At 34.9% G+C, this 21607-nt stretch overlaps 1 long non-coding RNA gene and 1 pseudogene across 1 annotated transcript; one reads left to right on the forward strand and one right to left on the reverse strand.

Moving 5' to 3' along the window:
- Positions 1-1944: 1944 nt before the first annotated feature.
- Positions 1945-3332, forward strand: LOC121755459. The gene is made up of 2 exons (XR_006040750.1): positions 1945-2061; positions 3147-3332. It is a non-coding gene; the product is annotated as an uncharacterized LOC121755459 (long non-coding RNA).
- An 8441-nt stretch (positions 3333-11773) lies between these two features.
- On the reverse strand, positions 11774-19522 carry LOC121754470 (annotated as a pseudogene).
- Positions 19523-21607: the final 2085 nt, after the last annotated feature.

The following is a 21607-nucleotide window of genomic DNA, read 5'->3' on the forward strand; positions in this document are numbered from 1 at the left end:
CAACGCGTTTGTGGCATGTCGACTGCGTTGCTGATATAATGTACGGCTGTATTATCCTGCACAACATGATTGTCGAAGATGAAGGTGTACAACTGACTAGTTGGGCCAATGACGATGCTAATGAAGCCGGCCCAAGCCACGGCGTGGCCGCCCCCAACGTACGAAGGGGGGTACCTCACGATGAAGTCGACTGCCTCAAGGCACATGCCGACATGCGCCAAGTGGATGCTCATATTCGACTCCAAAAGGATTTAATTGAAGAGTTGTGGGCGCGGAGGACTGCACGTCGTTAGATTTTTTTAATTAATGTAATTTTTTTTAATTAATGTATTTTTTTTAATTTAAATATTATTATTGAATTTTCCCGTATCTGTGTCGTAAATTTAATTCCGTATTTTGTGTGATTGTTAATTATTTGTTTTTTATAATTTTGTTTATTGTGGCTAGCCTATTGCTTGTCCAGTTGCTTGTCCTGATGATGTGGCAGGAGGAGTTTTTAGTGTTAATGATGAGACAAAAGGAATTTGTGGTTAGCCTATGGCTGGCCTATTATTATTGGAGATGCTCTAACAAACAGTTTTTTTTTTCTCGCATTAGATGTTACTATTCTTTTCTCGCATTAGATGTTACTATTCTTTCACCTTGAACTTAAGTCGATCCTGCTTTTCTTTAAACTATTAGTGACACTTTTTAGTCGATGGATATATGCTTCTTTATCTGAGGAATGTTTATCTGATTGGGCTTATTAATTTTCAAGTAACAATCCATACTATTATTTAGCCACTAATTTTCAAGTAATGATGGTCATGAGAAATTCGCACAACTGTTAAAGTTCGTAATTTATCCGGCCAACTTTAAACTATTAAAGTTCTTGATTTATCCGACCAACTTTAAAGGTTGTGGAGAATACCAAATTTTGGCAATGGGTTATAGTTTTTTTAACCAATTACCTATAATTAACTACATATATTTACCAAACAAATTCCTTTGAATTAAATAAAAAGCTATAATTTTAAATTTAATTCCAATATAATTTTACCCATTGTACGAATCATGTAACACCCCGACTTTTTGCGACTTTTCGCGCACAGATTTTGGAATGTAAAAAAAATTAGGATGAGGAGACGATTGAATTTATTTTGCACGTGCTAAATTGAATTTAAAGAATGACCTAAGCTTTGTTTGGTTCTTATGCCTCATGGAATTAGAGTGCAAGGAATTCCAAGGTTTGTGAGCTACAATTATTGGGAAAAGGGACTGCCAAGAATTTCGTACAAGTAGGAATAACGGAAGCTACTTTTCACCTATAATTGGAATGCCTTGGTACATGTGTTATGCAACTAAGGAAGAGTCAATTCCGACTTTACAGAGTCTAGTCCTTATAGGAAGATAAATTAAGAAAAAAGACAATTGATGAAGGAGGTTGATCTACAAGGTGATCTCTTCCATGTCCATCTCGTTTCCTACACCCCACAACAAGCCAAGGATTTTTCTCCAACCTATCAAATGAAACACAAAAATAGTAAGATTTTGCCCAACCAAAAATTTACAAGTGTACCACAAATGCACCAAATAAAGGAGAGAAATGATGCTTGGTGATTTCCATATCTTCTCAAAGATGTAATAGAGACAAAGGACTAAGCGATGGTGACCTCATCTCCTTAACTCCCCCCAATGCTTTACACCGATTAGGCAAGATGTCTTTTTGTCATGCTAAAAGGGGAAGTAACCCATAGCTAGAAATACAAGAGCATCCTTCCCAATACTAACACCAAAGGGGTAGTAAAGCTTTTTATCTCAAATTCAAAAGAGAAGGAATATTTATCCCAAATTATCCACAAAATGCCAAGACTTTTCTCCTATAAAAGCAACCCACCACCACCTTCCTTCACACACCTTCCTGACACTCAAAATTCACAATTCATAAGAGGAGCAACAAGGGTTGGGAGTAATGGCAAGAGAGCAATTCAACAAACAAGAGGAATTCCTTAAGCAAGGCTATCTCCCTAAGTTAAGGGTGGAGTCAGGAAAATCCAAGTTAAGGAGTTTTAAGCAAACGAGGTAGGCTTTCGAACTAAAGTGTTTTTATGTTGGCTTTCTAGTTACTATACAGTTTTTACGAGCTTTCTATTATGATATATGATTGTGTGCTTTCGAACTAAAGTATTTTAGTGAGCTTTCAATTTAAAGTATGTTTACAGCTTTTACGAAAAGTATTTTCGTGTGCTCCTATTTAGGATGTGATGTTAAGTGCGAGCTTGCTATTTAATGTGAAGTATTATGAAAAGTGCTATTTACCTCAAGTGCAAGTGATGTGATTTATATGGTGTTATGTGTTGCCTTATGAGTGCTTGTGAAGTGTAGCCTTTGTTAGTATTCGTGTTCGGCTTTGACCGATATAAATGAGTTTGTTCCAAATATGTTTACGAGGAAAATGAAGTTTTGAAAGTTTTGAGTTCGGCTTTGACCGATAGAAATGAGTTTGTTCCAAATATGTTTACGAGGAAAATGAAGTTTTGAAAGATTTGAGTTCGGCTTTGACCGATAGAAATGAGTTTGTTCCAAATATGTTACGAGGAAAATGAAGTTGCGAAAGTTATGTCAAGCCATGTTTTGTTTTGAACTTTGCCTATTTGATTGACTAGCAAGGCGATGTCCCTACTAGACCAGGAGTTTTGTGAATTCATTTCACCAGGAGTTTCGTGAATTCATTTCACCATGATAATTAGTTTTGTGAATTCATTTCACCAGGAGTTTGTGAATTCGTTTCACCAGGAGTTTTGTGAATTAGGTTCACCAGGAGTTTTGTGAATTCGTTTCACCAGGAAATTCTGTGAATTTATTTCACCAGAAGTTAGTTTATATACGGCATATGTTCTAGGAAAAGGGACCGCTTTTGATAAAGAAAAGTGAGGTGATTATGTGTTGCTTACGAGTGCTTGTGAATTATTAGCCTTTGTCGATTTTATGTTCGGCTTTTGACAAGAAAAGAAAAATGATTTAGTGTTCTCGGATCTTTTACTTAAAACCCCGAGTTCACTCAAAGAGTGGCTTGACAAAACTAGTTTTTCAGTAAAATATATTTCGGCACGTGTCCACTGAGTACACCAAGTACTCAGCCCTGCATATGTTTTAAAAATGTGCAGGTTGAGCAGTGATGAGGCGGGCGGTGTTGCGCATAGACGATGAAGATCCTTCGGTAGAATAGTACTCGGGCGGTGTTGCGCATAGACGTTATCTGCTCTTGACTCTTCCGCTGCAATGTAAAAGTCGAGTTTGCGTTCTTTGTATCGTGCACTCTGATATATATTATTTGAGTTATTTCGGTTCAAGTTTCAGTTGTGCCACAGTTTTCTCCTTTCTTCCCCGCTTCTTTCATCCTCCCCTAGTCGCGATCAACCGGTCTTTCTATCCCTAGAAAGTGCGGTCGTGACAAATCATATCCTAGAATAATTTATTTTCGCATGAACCTATGTCTGAATTTGCATTCTAACTTTTGATTTTGGAAATATTATTTAAAATATCATCCTTGCACAATTAATGGATAATCAACATCAAACTACGAATTATGTGGTACTACAAATTTAGTGTGTTGAATGAAAATCGCCATGCAACAGGAAGAGAAGTAGAATCAAGCAAGAGAGAAGGGGCTCTCTGTGTGAGCAATGAGTCTGGAGATTCTGTGTGTAATCTTTCTTAAATACTTCTTGTATAATCCTTATCAATAAATCAATCTATTTTCTCGTTCTATTTGTTGAGTTACATCACCATGATTAATTTACATTCATTCTGTTTCTTATTTTTAGAGTTGAGATTCGAAATATTGAAATTTGAAGCCGAGAACTTTCTGTTATAGATACAAAGAAGAAAAGTAGATAACATGATACTACAATGAAGCGAAAAATGAAGGGTCACATCTGTTAGTAGGTGAAGATACACAAATATAGTGTACACTATTAGCCATATCTCAACTGTAATGATTTCGATAATGAAATCTAATTCTAGATTTGAATTAATTCAACCATAACATTTATACTATAAAGTGGGGATAGAAGCACCAACCTCCATCCATGCTTATTAATTTGATGTAGGGTTGGATCCACTATTTGATGTTTCCCCTTAAGCTGCTATTGATGTTTATCCTCTCCTTGACCTTAAGCCTTCTATTTGATCCCTTTAATGGATAAGGAATCAAGAGCACTTTGCATATATATGTGTATAAATATGTGTAATGCCGACTTACACTGTAAGCATTTGTTGATGTGTTTATTTCATGCACAGACCATCTCTTTATATAGGCGAGAAGTGACTCTTCGTGAAGGGATCAACGGAGGTGTCTTTCCATTTGGAAACTTTACTGATCTAATATGGAAATCGACACATCGATTCGGTAGAATCAGTTTTTTGAAACTGATTAGAAACTGATTCCTCACATTACACATATGCACGTCTATATACATTCATATACATGCAATACTTATACATGTATTACAGTTAATTCATAATTAACTGCCATAATTATGGTCAACTTAATGCATGTACGACAACACACATATATAATCAACTCATTTATACATACATATACTTATTCTATTAGTATATAATATATTATTATATATATTATAACATTATAATTAGAGGTAGGAGAGGAGGGTTATCAATACACCCGATTCTAATTCTTTAATCGAAACCGATCCATCACGATATCGTCTTTTATATTAGAATCCAATTGATATGTTTTGAACTTAATCTTTAATATTAAACCAATATCTACATAGGTCACATATAGGAATAAATATTCCTACATTCTCCCACTTGACCTTTGTAGCTTTAAATGGTTTAATAATTCTTTATGCGCACTTTACAATCAAGTTCATATATCCTTTAAATACCTATAAAGCTAGACTTGATTGAATCATGGCGGTCATACAATCATTTAGTCGACATGATTCCTTCCATGTATCACAAATCAATTCTAACTTTATATGAATAAACCTTTCATTGAGATGAACTTTAATTCTCAATTCAACATATGTTATCTAAACATCCATACTGTATACAAACTTTAATGATAACATATAAACAAGTAGAAACATAACTTTTATTGAATTCACAAGAGTGTTTTACAATACATGAGCACACATCTAAAATAGCAAGGCTTTATCTATAATACCCATACGCTCTACATGGCCAATACACATACTGGGTGGTAGTCCTTTAGTTAACGGATCCGCTACCATCATATCCGTCCTAATATGCTCAAAGTACACTCTTTGTTTCTGCACTTCTTCTTTAATCGATAAGTATTTCAATTCCATGTGCTTAGCACCCTTCGAGTACTTATCGTTCTTTGAGAAGAAGACAGCTGCGGAATTATCACAATAAATTTTCAGTGGTCTAGCTATAGAGTCGACAATTCTAAGCCCTGAAATGAAGTTCTGCAACCATAATCCGTGAACAGTGGCCTCAAAGCATGCCACAAATTCGGCCTCCATAGTGGAAGTAGCAATGACAGACTGCTTTCCACTTTTCCATGATACTGCTCCCTCTGCTAAAAGGAACAAATAGCCAAACGTTGACTTTCTACTATCAACGCACCCGGCATAGTCTGAATCTGAATATCCAATGACCTCTAGATGATCGGATCTTCTATACGTAAGCATGTGCTCTTTGGTGCCTTGCAAGTACCTGAGGACTTTCTTTGCAGCCTTCCAATGGTCCATTCCAGGATCACTTTGATATCGACCCAACATACCAACCGCAAAGGTGATATCTGGTCGAGTACATGTTTGAACATAGTTCAAACTCCCAACCACTGATGCATAGGGAATCTTTTCCATCTCCTTACGCTCCAATTCATTTTTCGGACATTGCATTTTACTAAATTTATCTCCCTTCTGAATTGGAGCAATTCCTGCGGATCATTTGTCCATTTTATATCTCTCTAAGACTTTATTGATATAACCTTTCTGAGACAAACTTAATAATCCTTGTGATCTATCCCGAAATATTTCTATTCCGATCACATAAGATGCCTCACCCATATCCTTCATTTCGAAGTTCAAAGAGAGATACTTCTTTACATCATGTAGTAAACTCATGTCATTTGCAGCTAGCAAAATGTCATCAACATATAGGACCAATATAATAAACTTGCTCCCACTGATTTTAATATAGATACATCTATTAACGATGATCTCTACAAAACCATATGAAACAATGATATCATTAAACTTTATATACCATTGTCTAGAAGCTTGTTTGAGTCCATATATTGACTTTCTCAACTTACATACTAAACCTTCTTATCCTTCTATCATGAATCCTTCGGGTTGTTTCATGTATACCTCTTCTTCAAGTACTCCATTTAGGAAAGCCGTCTTTACATCTATTTGGTGAAGCTCTAAATCATAATGAGCCACCAAAGCCAACACAATTCTTAAAGAATCCTTCTTTGAAACTGGAGAGAAGGTTTCTTTGTAGTCAATGCCATCCTTTTGAGTGAAACCTTTGGCGACAAGGCGAGCCTTGTACCTTTCAATGTCACCTTTTGAATCGCGTTTCGTTTTAAAGATCCATTTACAACCAATGGCTTTAAAACCTTTAGGCAATTCTACTAAGTCCCAAACATCGTTATCGCTCATAGATTTCATCTCATCCTTTGCTGCATTTAACCAATTTTCAGAATTGTCACTTTCCATGGCTTGTTGGAACGAGATCGGATCTTTATCAATGCTCAAGTCACATTCACTTTCAACGGAATATACCACATAGTCATCCGATATGGCCGATCGACGTTCCCTTATTGATCGCCTTAAAGGCTCTATTGGTTCATCATTCCGTTCTTGAATTATGACTGATTCATCTTCAATCTCAACAGGTGGGTTATGCACTTCATGTTGCTCAATAGGAACAACAATCTTAGGTGCAACAAAAGGTGGATGAACAACCTTTTTTTGAACTTCATTAAGGTCCACTTTTTGAGGTTCATCACTCCCACTAGTTTCATTGTTTTCAATGAATCTAGCATTTCCCGTCTCATCTATCCTCGTACTATGGTTAGGACAATAGAATGTATATCCCTTCGACTTATCTGGATAGCCAATGAAGAATCCACTGACCGTCTTTAAATCCAATTTCTTTTCATTTGGATTATACAACTTTACTTCTGCAGGGCAACCCCAAATACGTATATGTCGTAAACTCGGTTTCCTTCCCGTCCACAGTTCAAAAGGGGTCTTTGGAACTGCCTTACTAGGAATCCGATTAAGCATGTACGTTGCAGTCTTTAATGCATAAATCCATAACGAAAGAGGCAAATTACATCCACTTAACATGCATCTAACCATATCCAAAAGAGTACGATTCCGTCTTTCCGCTACACCATTCTGTTGCGGAGTGCCGGGCATTGTATACTGTGCACAAATGCCCTTACTTTCGAGGTACTTTGCAAATGGGCCCGGACATTGTCCAAACTCATTAAATTTTCCGTAGAATTCACCACCTCTATCTGATCTTACAACCTTAACTTTTCTATCCAATTGCCTTTCCACTTCATCTATGAATATCTTTAAGACATTCACCGATTCAGCCTTTTCACGCAATAGATATATATAACCATACCGTGAGAAATCATCAATAAAGGTGATAAAATAATTTCTACCATCCCACGAAGGTGCATCAAAAGGACCACATATATTAGTATGAATTAACTCAAGAAGTTGATAACTCCTTGTGGCTGATTTCTTTACTATGTATTTAGTTTGCTTCCCCTTTATGCAATCTATACATATATCTAGATCACTAAAATCCAATTGAGGAAGAATTTCATTCTTTACTAACCTCATTATCCTTCCTTTGGATATGTGACCTAGTCTTTGATGTCACAAGTAAGCCGAACATTCACTTGACATACCACGTTTTATGCCTCTACTTTCAATATTAAACAAGGATTCAGAAAACTTTGCATCAAGATTGAAACTATAGAGTGAATCAAACAAAGTACCACTTCCATAGAAGTAATCATTCCTGTACAATGTGAATACACTATATACAAACTTGATTTTAAAACCTAATCTATCCAACCTACTAACAGATACAAGATTTCTAGCACAATCTGGTACATAGAGACATTCCTTAAGATCTATATGACAGCCTGTGTCTAAGATCAGTCTGTAGGTCCCGATGCCTTTAATTTGTGCCTTCATCCTGTTTCCCATGAACAAGTATTGTTCACTTCGTTTTATAGGCTGGATCGTACTGAATCCCTGTTCAATATGAGACACATGAGTAGTAGCACCAGAATCTAACCACCAAGTATTATTAGGCACTTCAATAAGATTCAATTCAGAGCAAACGAAACTGTTATGTTTACCTTTCTTATCAAACTATGCCTTTCTTTTTGGACAATCCTTCTTGAAGTGTCCCGTTTCTCTACAAAAGAAACACTTCCTTTCCTTTTGGATTTTCTTCTCCGGACCTTTCAGAAAAGATTTATCCTTCTTTTTGTCCTTCTTACTTGATTTTCCTTTACTGGTGCTGGCTTCTCCATGACCTACGAGATTCGCAACTTGGCCATTCATCTTCTTTAATCTCCCTTCCTCTTGTACTAACATGGCCTTTAGCTCTTTAAGGTCCCATTTATCTTTTATGGTGTTATAATTCACCTGGAACTGGCCAAATTCATTAGGAAGAGAGTTTATGATGAATTGAACTAAGAACTGTTCGTGAACCTCCATTCCCAAGGTAGAGAGCCTTGCTGCCAAGTTTGACATGTGTGTTACATGATCGTGAATAGGTTGAGACCAGTCAAACTTTCTTGTAGTGAGCTCACTCATTAGGCTCCCTACAATTGACTTGTCGGCCAATTCCGATTGTGAACACTCATTTATCTTTTCTATGAATTCCCTTGCACTCTCTGTCTTAGGCATAGATGGCTTAAAACTTTCTGCCATCGTCATCCTCATAAGATTGAGACTTAGCCTGTTAGAGCGCTCCCAAGTCTCATATCGAGACTTGTCCGTTTCGGAGCTTTCTTCCGTAATGGCTGCAGGCTCATCTTCCGTAAGTATGGCATGGTCAAGTGACATAACACCCAGTGAAAACCGGATCTGTTCTGACCATTCACCATAGTTCTGCCCATTGAACTTTACGACAGAGTTTGCAGATGCATATATATTAGACGAAGCTGCAACATTTATACATGCTTACAATTAGTGCTTTGAACTTTAAACACCGATTCAGATAACTGTAATACTTTAAATAACATGCATTCAAGTAACCTTTGGGCAATACTTAAAATACACATATTTTCAACGATGCTAAAAAAAATTTCTTTAATAATTAATCAAATCATGCATATATCAAATAAGCATGTTGCCTTTGGGTATACATACTACATAAGACACATAGTAGACATGATTAATCCCTTTCGTATTATTAAATGTATACAATGATCCACCTTTAGGTGATCTCCAAGTATATAAATAATAATATAATTGATCAATTAAACTTTAATGTCATTTATAGCATCTCTTTAATCATGATCAATTAACTAACATTCATCATGCTCAATAATTAAATCCAATATAACAAGACCACTTTGGTGATTAACAAGTCATATATCATTTAAATATTGAAATCTTTAATGGGTAGAAAATATTATATTGTTTTATCATTTCATAAAACAATACCCAACACATAAGCGGAAGCAAATTTAATCAAAATCAAAAATTAAGACCATTTAAATTTCGATTTTGAAAACACATAAATGGTGAATTAACCAAATCTGGATTGGCTCTGATACCAACTGTTAGCCATATCTCAACTTTAATGATTTCGATAATGAAATCTAATTCTAGATTTGAATTAATTCAACCATAACATTTATACTATAAAGTGGGGATAGAATCACCAACCTCCATCCATGCTTATTAATTTGATGTAGGGTTGGATCCACTATTTGATGTTTCCCCTTAAGCTGCTATTGATGTTTATCCTCTCTTTGACCTTAAGCCTTCTATCTGATCCCTTTAATGGATAAGGAATCAAGAGCACTTTGTATATATATGTGTATAAATATGTGTAATGCCGACTTACACTGTAAGCATTTGTTGATGTGTTTATTTCATGCACAGACCATCTCTTTATATAGGCGAGAAGTGACTCTTCGTGAAGGGATCAACGGAGGTGTCTTTCCATTTGGAAACTTTACTGATCTAATATGGAAATCGACACATCGATTCGGTAGAATCCATTTTTTGAAACTGATTCCTCACATTACACATATGCACGTCTATATACATTCATATACATGCAATACTTATACATGTATTACAGTTAATTCATAATTAACTGCCATAATTATGGTCAACTTAATGCATGTACGACAACACACATATATCAACTCATTTATACATACATATACTTATTCTATTAGTATATAATATATATTATATATATTATAACATTATAATTAGAGGTAGGAGAGGAGGGTTATCAATACACCCGATTCTAATTCTTTAATCGAAACCGATCCATCACGATATCGTCTTTTATATTAGAATCCAATTGATATGTTTTGAACTTAATCTTTAATATTAAACCAATATCTACATAGGTCACATATAGGAATAAATATTCCTACATACACACACACACACACACACACACACATATATATATATATATACATATATATATAGGATTGTATTCAATGTCGAACTAATTTTAAAGACCGAACTAGAGAACAAATCTCATCCACCCTTTATTCTAATCTAACGGTTAATTCATTATCAATTTTATCTCATTTGTTTATTCAATTAATATTACAAAAGGGTTGTAATGAAATTCATAATTCATATTGTTATTGCATTTCCATAATTCATGCTAAGTTAATTAAGGAGATTGGATCAACATTATTGTGATTCACGATTATTTGGAACTGAATTTGCATTCCACACCATCGCTCACACCTTCAATTACATCTCCATCACCAATTCACGCCCTGCAAGTAGATGAACACGTTTCCATTCTGCGGCTGCAATTAACGCACACCATGTCTTTAATTCAGCGCCTGCAATTACATCTCCATCGACTGCAATTCAATATATGCAATTCAGCACCTGCAATTACATTCACCATCTGCAATTTAATCTCCATTGATTTCACGCCCGCAATTACATCTCCGACTGACCTCGAGTCGGTTACCGCCCATAACTCAACTCCCAACACCGCGCCTCGGCCCTCCCTACTCGCGGTTCAGCATTGTTGTTCGGGCACCGTCTCGAGGTCAGTCCCGGATTGAAATTCACCCGCAACTCGGCCCCAATGTATTGTGCCACCGCCGCCGCTGCTATAATGTCGCCGTTCAATCACTTCATCTTATAATTACTGTACTTCATCTTATAATGAAATAACTTCATCCGAGAAATAAATCAAAATTTGAAATTATAGTATGAAATCACTTCATCCTATCATCAAATTTCTTCATCTTTTAATGTAATAACTTCACCCAGGAAGTGGAAACATTTCAATTAAAATGAATCAAAAATTTCAACAATCCAAAATAAATAACTTCATCATATGATATAATTGCTTCATCTTAAGAGAAAATCACTTCATCTTACATTGAAATCAATTCACCTTATACAAAAAAACATGAAGCTTACTAAATTAACGTATCACTGCACTCATCACCACCAGATCTGGAACGCAGATCCGCTCATCGACAACCAAATTCAAGACTTTAGTTTGTAAAGTTTTCATCGATACCTTTGATCTTCCTCATGTCAACTATGGTGAGAATTGGATGGTGAAGACAAAACGATGTCGAGATCTCTACATTGTCGACCTGATTAGAGAATGGAGTAGTGAGAGATGAAACCGGGGCAGCGAAAGTTGGAAGAGGAAGACGAAGGTGGAATTTGATTTACCCTAATTCATACTTCCGTGATTTTTTGTTTACCATGTTGACTAAATTAAAAATGACCATGCCACCCTTAGCTGAACTAATTAAATAACGGATAAAAACTGAATAAAGATGTTGTAAGTTTAATTCTTCCATTAAAATTTGAATCCAATGGTCAATATTTAGTCTCTAGTTCTACACTAAGGAGGTGTTGTGCATATAAGGTGACCCTATATATATATATATATATATATATAGTAGTATTTGTGAGTGAGTGAGTGAGACACCTTGTTCCTATGATAGCTGATCAATGATTTGGCTAAAAATAATATACATATGAGAGAGTATTTGTATGATCTACTTGTCGACTACCTCTTTCGCTTGGACTTGAGAGACTGCGAATTGCTATGCCAGTTTCGCTTCCGTTGGTTTATGAACCAATTGTTTATCTGCTTCAGCTGCAAACCCGTCTTCTCCACTAGCTTCGCCTTGTCCTCCTCCTGAATACCAAACCCCATTCATTCATTACCTAATTTTGCCACAAATGGGATTTAAAGAGACTTACAGTGGGATAAGGCCACTTTGAGTGTTGCTGCCACCAATTCTTTAGCACACTCTGTGTCACCCGGCAGCTTCCCAGCCCTTCTCTTCCTTAGTATTTCCTCTCTCACTTTCGATTCTTGATTTGAATCCTGCAAAATATGTATAGTTGCTTTAAATCATCATGCTCTCACACCTATATATACAAAATGTGGGTGTTTAACAATGTTTCACCTTTTAGTTCTATTTTGAGTTCTTGCCTCATTCGCCCATTAAACTTCTCTCCGACTCCGTGAATAGCAATGGCCCGAGTCCCATCAGGCCGTGCCCATCGCTTACTGATTGATCTAAAGAGAAATCCATTTGCAGCTCATCCTCATCATCTGACATTGTTGCACCACTTCCTTCTCCAAGTGCTGCCCCTGTTCACATTCAAACATACTACTAATTAATCATCTCTATAGATATCAATAATGGTTCCTCATTTATCACTTGTGACTCGAATCCTTGACCTATTGGATACAGAAGTCTTCATCGTCAAGAAAGACTTCTATCTTATCCTAATATTAATATACATGCGCTCCTTTAATATTTGAAGACTACATAAGTTAGATAACTTCATGATTTATTTTAGATGATACCTATCTATACATAGTAAAAAGACCAATATTTTGACCATGTAATCCTTTAATAAATATTTCAATAAAATAAATAACTCACTCAAGTAAACGCCACTTAACAAAATGAATATTTGAGAAATGAAATTGTCTTCAACTACCCTAGGTAGTTGGGATTTTAAATCAAAGCTCTAGTTGCTTCAAACTACAATAATACATAGGGCAATGCAACAATAACAAGCAATATAAAGTAAGATTTTGAAATGCATGAATCCTAACCGGTTGTTAGTGGGAAATATAGTTATTTAATTGTTGTTACTTTGATTTTCAGTTTGTTGTGCAAATCCCTCTATCACTCAAACCCAACCTAAAATCTCTTCATAAATAGATAAATACAGTAAATCTTTTGATATCGCCTCTTGTTGTAAGGTAACATTATCTCACCAAAATTCCCAAATCACTTTCCTGCCTACCAAAAACAATCAAGCCATCCATGATATATTTATTAGTAATATACCAATTAAAAAATTACATTAATTCAAGCCTAAGTAGAATCTATATAGATTTCCATACATATATGATACCGAATCGCTCTCAAGAATAACTGAACATAAAAAGAAACGAACTTAACCGATACAAAAATTCAATTTTATGTATCTCATTTATTAAGTTGTCTGAAAGCTACCATTACAACTAGCAATAAAGCCTATAAGTAAAAAATTCTATTGCTCAATGCTGAGATAAAATTTTGTTCAAATTCAACTTTTGATCCTAATTAGAAATGACTGCAAAATAATAAATTCAATCCTAATGGGGATAGAATCAGACTCAAACAAAATGACTGAAATCAAATCCTAATTAGAAATGACTGCAAAATGACTTTCTTAACATTTTTTAAAATTCGTGCCGCTAAGAAATGAGACTCCTAATGACGGACGGAAGGAGTATAATATTTTATGTCCGGCAATATGTGTTTTATATTTTTCATTTTCTTTCATTCGCCCTTACATATCTTATTTGATTTTTCCTATATATAAGTAAGCGTGTTTTATACTCCCTCTTACAAAAAATGGACAAAGTTACAAAATGGCATGAGTTTTATTGCATAATCGGTAAAGTAAGAGAGAGTGAGGGAAAATGTGGTGAAAAGTAGTGTTAGTGGAATATGGGGTTCACAATTAGAATAATGTGTATGGTTAGTATTGGTTTAAAACTTTTCATTTTTAGAATTAGTATAAATTTGATGAACGACCCAAAATAGTAAAACTTGTCTATTTTTTGGACATAGGAGTAGTAGTTTATCAGTCCATTCCGCTCAAATTTAATTACAAAGAAATAATTAATTTTTTATATTAAATTTATAGTATTATTTTTAAATTTGAAATAATAATACAAAAGAAAGATAAAAAGTACTAATAAAGAAAATTAATGCATACAAGCCTGCGTTCCATGCTTAGTGGATTCGTTTCCAAGCATTCACATTAGGATAAGCTTTCCTCATAGTCCATCTCCAATTTCCTCTTGTCATATTATCAACCTATATTCACAGTCCATCTTCATCCCTCCCAACTTATTTCAACTCATCTCATAGCCTACCTCACTATCTCATACAAAAGGAAAAATACATAGAAAAATATTAAAAAATCATTATAAATAGATTAAATGCACTAACAAAATCATTTAATTCCGTGCCGGCCAAGAAATGTGTTATCTTAGCCGGGACGGAGGTACACAAATTGCGAGTGAAAGGGCAAAATGGTTTCACTTCTGGTCAGTGGCGGAGCCAGGATTTTAATCCTGGGGAACCCAAAATACTATTAAATTTTGTTGAGTTGTTCTGTTCCTACGACACGAAAACAACTCGAACATGAGTAATAGAGATATGCACGCCAGAGATGAATAACAAGATAAATAATTAGAGGGTGATGGAAACTAGAGATACAGTATCAATTTCGACATCGAATTAAAAATATACTGTATTTTTTTATAACAAAGAGTATAGTTATATATCATTTTGCTAATATTATATTTAGTACTTATTATGAGATTAAAGAAATTTTTCTATTTTAGATTTTCCGTAATAAAGATCGTATCATTAAAAATGATTTAATAATTATTATATGGCATATTTACAAATTTACTAGAAAAAATAAACAGAGGAGATATAGAAAAATATTGTAACATAAATAATATAGGAGAAAATAGGAGACATACAGTACTAGTATGAAAATTACTAGAAAAAATTAACCAAAGGAAATAGTATAAAAAAAAATTGGAAGATGACTGAATTGAATAAAAATCTAAGAAGACACAGTAAAATATTACAAAGTCCTCACAAATTGTTTCAAAGTCCGCTACTTTAAGCTAACACTTGATATGTTTAATGCTGCGTACATATATTATATAAAATAATATAATATAATATAATATAATATAAATTGAAATGGCCCCACCGTAGCTCTGGTTCAAATTTTATATGCATGTATTATTATATTCAATGTTATGTGTATTAATTAATACTACAACAAATTATTTCAGCCATCCCAAATTAATTATTGTGCACGTCCCCTTTGATTTGAGTCTTTGCCGTAACGTAGGTCTCTATTTATTTTGGGAACAATAATTTTCGAATTATTTTTTTTATCATGGCTTGCAGGGACTTGGGATTTATGTACTTTATTATAACTTTAAATATTATAGTAAATAGTTGATTATTTTGTGTTATCTTTAAAATATTTACTCCAAAGTATCTCACCGTTTAGATTATTATCATTTAATAATATTTTTTTATCTTTTGAAATAAAATGTCATGCAAAAAATTTCGGCAATCAAATAATGATGCGAATCAATTAAGCAATCAATGTATCAACGTGTAATTTGGCAAATCGACGTTTAATTTTGGGAGGCACGCCGATATTTCGATAGCCGGACTTTTTTTGCAGAACATTTAATTCCAAAAAACGAAACCAATTTTGAATAAACGCCTTAAAAGATTAGAATAAAATTGATCAATTACGAAATATTATGACTACAGATAAAAATTGATGCAGGGACGATGTACCGTATGACGAATCCATATATACTAACATTTGGAAAGAAAAAATCGCTAGTTCGAATTTCTCCGCCAATATATATTAGTCCCTCTTTGCACATGAATTAATCCATCTCATAAGGTATGATTTTCAATGTCTTCATAAATGATAATTGCTGCATAATTCTTGGAATGATCAATATAAAAAAAGTAAAGAACAAAATACAAATCAAGCATTCCTTAAAAGCGTGGTGCATGTAGAACTAAAGAGCGACTCGTTGAAAAACCTCACTTCAAAATATAATTTTATATTTTTATCAACTATCAATTATTGGATAAATACCAACATCAATTATCTTGCTTAGTTTAATACTCCCTATTAAAAAAAATGCACTTTTGTCGGTACGAATTTTAATGTAAAATTAATGAAGTAAAAGAGAGGTAGAGAGAAAAAGTAAATAAAATATTGTTAGTGGAAATGTTAGAAGTCTCAAGATCAACCAAGCCGATGACTGATCAAGCGTGTTGAAGGAGATGGCTTGATCAAGCCATCGATCAAGCGTGTTGAAGGAGATGACTTGATCAACCAAGCCGATGACTTGATCAAGCGTGTTGAAGAATGGCTTGATCAACCAAGCCTTGTTGCATGAGAAAAGTGAAGATATGCATGTGAGGAATTCGCTTGAAAGTTCTACACGAGAAAAGACAAGTGACAACTCCGAGCAAGCTGTCGTCCGCGACCCCACACCTCACGAGCTCAGCTCGTGATTGTACCCATGCTCACAGCTAAGATGGGGACCATGAATGTACTTGGAGAGACGTGGTGCTAAAGGGATTAAAGAAGGAATTAGATTAGCAGAGTTTGTTATGATTAACTTTGTAATCTTGTTTTAACTTGTACTAGATGGATTATGTTAGAGTTCTAGATATTTCCTATGCCGCATATATTAACGACACTTTAAGCATTTTGGATCACTTGAATGAAACAGTAGCTTGAGCTTCCCCATTCTATTTGCAGCAATGTTTAATCTTGCTTCTCCATTGTTTATTCTTGTTGTTTTCAAGAGAATGGGTCCCACCTCATTAGAGAGAAAAGACTTTCCAAAATTAGAAAGTGCATATTCTTGTGGGACGGGCTAAAAAGGAAATAGTGCATATTCTTGGGGACGCAGGGAGTAAAATAATATTTCTTGTACATAGATATGTTGCAACTAAAGTTTGAATCCTCCTAAATTATACTCTATCCGTCTTTACATAATAGTTTCCTTTTTTTCATTTTTGGTATGTCCATAAATTTACTCCCTTCATTCTACAATAAAGTGATATTTTGCCATTTCGGTCAGTACCATAATAAGAGTCACATTTGACTTTTTACCATAAATAAGTAGGTCTCTCACATTACACTAACTCACTTCATTCAAATTTATTATAAAACCAATATAAAAAAAAGTGGACTCAATTCCACAAACTTTTTTTTAATCCATTATTCTTATTTTTCTTAAAATCCATGCCCATAACAAGAGTTACTCTTATTGTAGAATGAAGGGAGAGTAGTTTTATCATTTAGGCAAAGTATTCTGGTATATCCATAAAATTACTATCCCTCCTAACTATATTAATTGTCACAAGCTCTTCTCTACATTATCCTCTCTTTATTTTACCATTTCTCTACTTTAACTTTTTATTATCATTTTATAAAACGACTGTAAAAAACACAAGTGTGACAGTTAATGTGGGACGGAGGGAGCAGTTTTTATGAGCAGTTTTTATGTTTTATTGGCAAAGTATTCCAACCAAAGCATAAAAAATGTACGTAGTCATTAGTTATTCCCTTTGTCAGCTACTTTTTAGTTTATTATCTCCTCAACTCCAAGAATAATTATATACAGTAAAATAATTCTATTGTCTCCTGTACACTTTGTCATGTTTCTAAAATATTAGAAACATTAGATATTACCAGTTTGCTTGATTGTTGAGACTACAATCAGCGGATAGAATATTTGTAACCTTTTCTGCAATTTCCCGCGGGCCGCAGCTCTGTGTTCTCCCAACTTATCTGCTCCCCACTTACTGTGTTTGGAGCCGTAAAATTCGTTGTGAAGCAGAGCAACATGAGTAAATAAGATGAGTATACGTAGAGAGAACATCAGCAATTTGCGTCCTTCCAAGAGATGATGCACAGATTTCACTTTTCGTGTTCTGTAGAATGATAGGTATTTTGATTATTAGACACCATCAGCTATGAGTAAGATATAACTAGAACCGCAGAGTTTATGAGTAAAATCTCAGAAATGATATAGAATGACAACTTTTTAGTGATAATTGGTGGAAATATTTTGGAGTGCATCGCATTTCTTCACCGGATTTGGTTAAATCATGTTTGACGTTAAAAGACCAAGCTAAAATTTCATGATGACAAAGAAAACAGAACAGTCACCTGATTTAGGAAAGGAAAAGATTCCAGAACCGAAGTTTCATCTCCTATCCTTTACGATTGTCTGTAAAGAATTTCAGCATGAAAAAATAGCGCAATTAGTGACAATGATGCCATCTTCGGATGAAACGAAAAACAAGAAACTGCTGGTTTTCGTCGATATACTGCCCATCTGTGAAATGCAAGGTAGAGTACTCGGATGTATGCCAGTTAGAGTAGCAACTGCATTGAAAGTGACTCAAATTCATTAGGTGATTGCACAAAGAAACTCTGCAGGCAACACTGTTTTCGGTTGTCATGCTTGATTATCTCACCTCTGACATTGAAGGATATCTCCACAAATTATTTGGTTTGAGTAGCCATGGTGCTCACGAGTTCATTGACATTCTTCGACCACACAAGATTGCACACCTGCATAGTATTGTTTCGGTTCAGGTTGTCATTCTGACAATAATGAATAAGAGCTTTGGTTGCTTAAACCTCCTTCATTAAATTCCGTTGAACACAAAATAATTTATTCTAAAACGAAATAACAACGAAATAGCTCTACTATAGTCGTGAATTGAGATTTGTCCTAGAGAGCTATGAACCCCATTGAAACCACACTGATAACACTTAAAAAATTAAATACAAAGGAAGTAAATGAATAGATTCATCCATTTCTTGTCAACTAAGGCTAAGGAAGAAGATTTAAGATCCAAGAGGTCGTAGTAGTTGCTATCTAGCACAAGAGATCTTTTTCATGACACACTAGAAGTATTACTATTTAATCATGCTATCATAAACATGTAATATCAGATGTCACATTATGACTTGAGTTTCACATAATAACAATTAGCCTGACTTCCAGTATCCCCAATCTTGACTTTCATTAGTCGAGACCATAGAGGGTAATTCTTTCCATTCAATTTGAATGCTACGGTGATGCTCTTGCAGTTTCGTAGACTCTTTGTCTGATCTGGATTGGGTTTCTCCTCCTCCGTGTCTGACATGTTTTTTATGCAGGATGTGGTTTCTGGATTTGATTTTTTGGTCGGAAAGGTCGAGAATTGGTATTGGCAATGATGAAATTTTTCTGAGCCTAGGATCGTTCTTCCTGCTCTGAGGCCATGTAGAAATCAGTAATCGGTAATTTCATTCTATTATGTTCACTGAATTGTATTACAGAGTTATACCTTTATAGGCTAATTCCATCCTATACAAGGTAAACCTAATTTACAATAAAGGCACTTCTATTCTTGGCAAGATATTCTCTAAATCAATTACACATTCATGCCTGATTCTAGGGATATTATTCTAACACAAACAATATGAATGAAATGGTCAATTGATGGACAGGGCTAAGATTCTTGAACAGTGCATTTGGTGCGTGTTCGAACTATGTTATCTTATCTTTTTTGTCCATCTTAATTGAAGCCCACATTCTCATTTTCCACAATGTACTTCTTCCGTTCCTTCTTTATTTTTTTTTTTCTTTTTTAACCTCATGTCTATTTCTCCATTTTTTGATGGTTGAATTTTGATTTGTGTTGTTGCGTTATGTGAAACTATAGGCCTCATCATTCCGTTCCATCCTCTTCTTCCTCGCCGACTTAGGCATTGACCCAGACTCAGGAGCGGGAGCTGCCCACAACTCGGCTCCTTATCATCGACCCTGTACGAGTCCGTGTTGAAGAACGATCGAACTCAGCTTCTGAATCGAATGTGGCCCTACAGAGCCAAGAGTCTCGACCCTATAGTCTTCGTGGCTGGGCCAACAGGCGCCACTTCTACCGAACAATGGCATGCCGTCGTCCTTCAGCTTGTCCTTGCGATTGTCCTTCAGCTTGCAGTGGCAGGACGAGCGCAGATGATGGATCGTCCGGACCAAAAATACACGATTGTGGATGCTCTTACTATGCCTAACCCTAATTCCTCATTCACTGCTCCACTACATTGGGTTCAATGACATCGTTGTTCCACTACTCTTCTCATAATCTCACCGTCTAACCAGAGAACTCTTGGTTTTCTTCCGCCGCCGTAGGTTACCATCGCCGCTCCAGACCACATATTCACCGTCATCATTTCCAGTCAATCTATATATCAGTTTCTCTTATTCTCATGGTTTGGCTTATTTTGTCTCTAATTTTAGAAGAATATTGTAAATGTAATGAGTTATTGAAGGGGTACATTTACCAAACGCGGAAAAAGTAAATGCGGCCATTATTTTGTTAACTGACTATATTTCGAGGAGTATATTTTAAATGTAAATTAGCGACGAAATATATAAATTTAAGATGGAGGAGTACATATTAAGTAGAATTTGGACTATATTTGATAATGCAAAACAATGGATTACTACATACGACTTTTGGAGTGCATTTGATTTTTTTTAGTTCGTGTGTGCGTATATATTACTCCATCTGTTTTCAAAAAATAGACAAACTTGTACTATATGACACGTGTTTTAATGTGTAATTGGTAAAATAAGAGAGAGATATGAAAAAGTAAGAGAGTGGTGGAAAAAATAGTGGAAGTAGTGTTAGTGGATTGTGGGATCCACATTATTAGTAATGTGTGACTGGTTAAAAACTTTCCATATTTGGACTTGGTCTAAGTTTGAGAGACGACCAAAGTAAAACTAGTGTATTTTTTTAGGATGGGGTATTTACTTTCAGTTAATGATAGACTAAAGGCCAAATGTGGTCCCAAACATATGGAGATTTTACAAATTTGGTCAAGAACATTATCCTTTTGAATTATTCTGTCCCTCACAAATAAAAACCGGTCACATTTAGTCCTAAATGGATGGCACTGTTTCAATTTAACAGTCAACGAATGTTAATTTGATTTTGACCGGATTAAGAGTTTATATTAGAATTTTAATATTTTTCCAAAAAAAATTAAAATTTTTATTCGATTTAAAAAAAAATAATAGCTTGTCTTTTATAAACGCGCCGCCTACCCTAGTTCTAATTTTACATTCTTTTTCTCATTCATCTTCTTCGAGAGGAAGCCTAGTTCTTGCAAGAACCTCAAGTAACCCAATGTCGTCAACCATGGACCTGTCACGACCGCCCATACAAGGGGTACCACAA

This window comes from Salvia splendens, chromosome 11, assembly GCF_004379255.2.
Source record: "Salvia splendens isolate huo1 chromosome 11, SspV2, whole genome shotgun sequence".
NCBI lineage: Eukaryota > Viridiplantae > Streptophyta > Magnoliopsida > Lamiales > Lamiaceae > Salvia > Salvia splendens.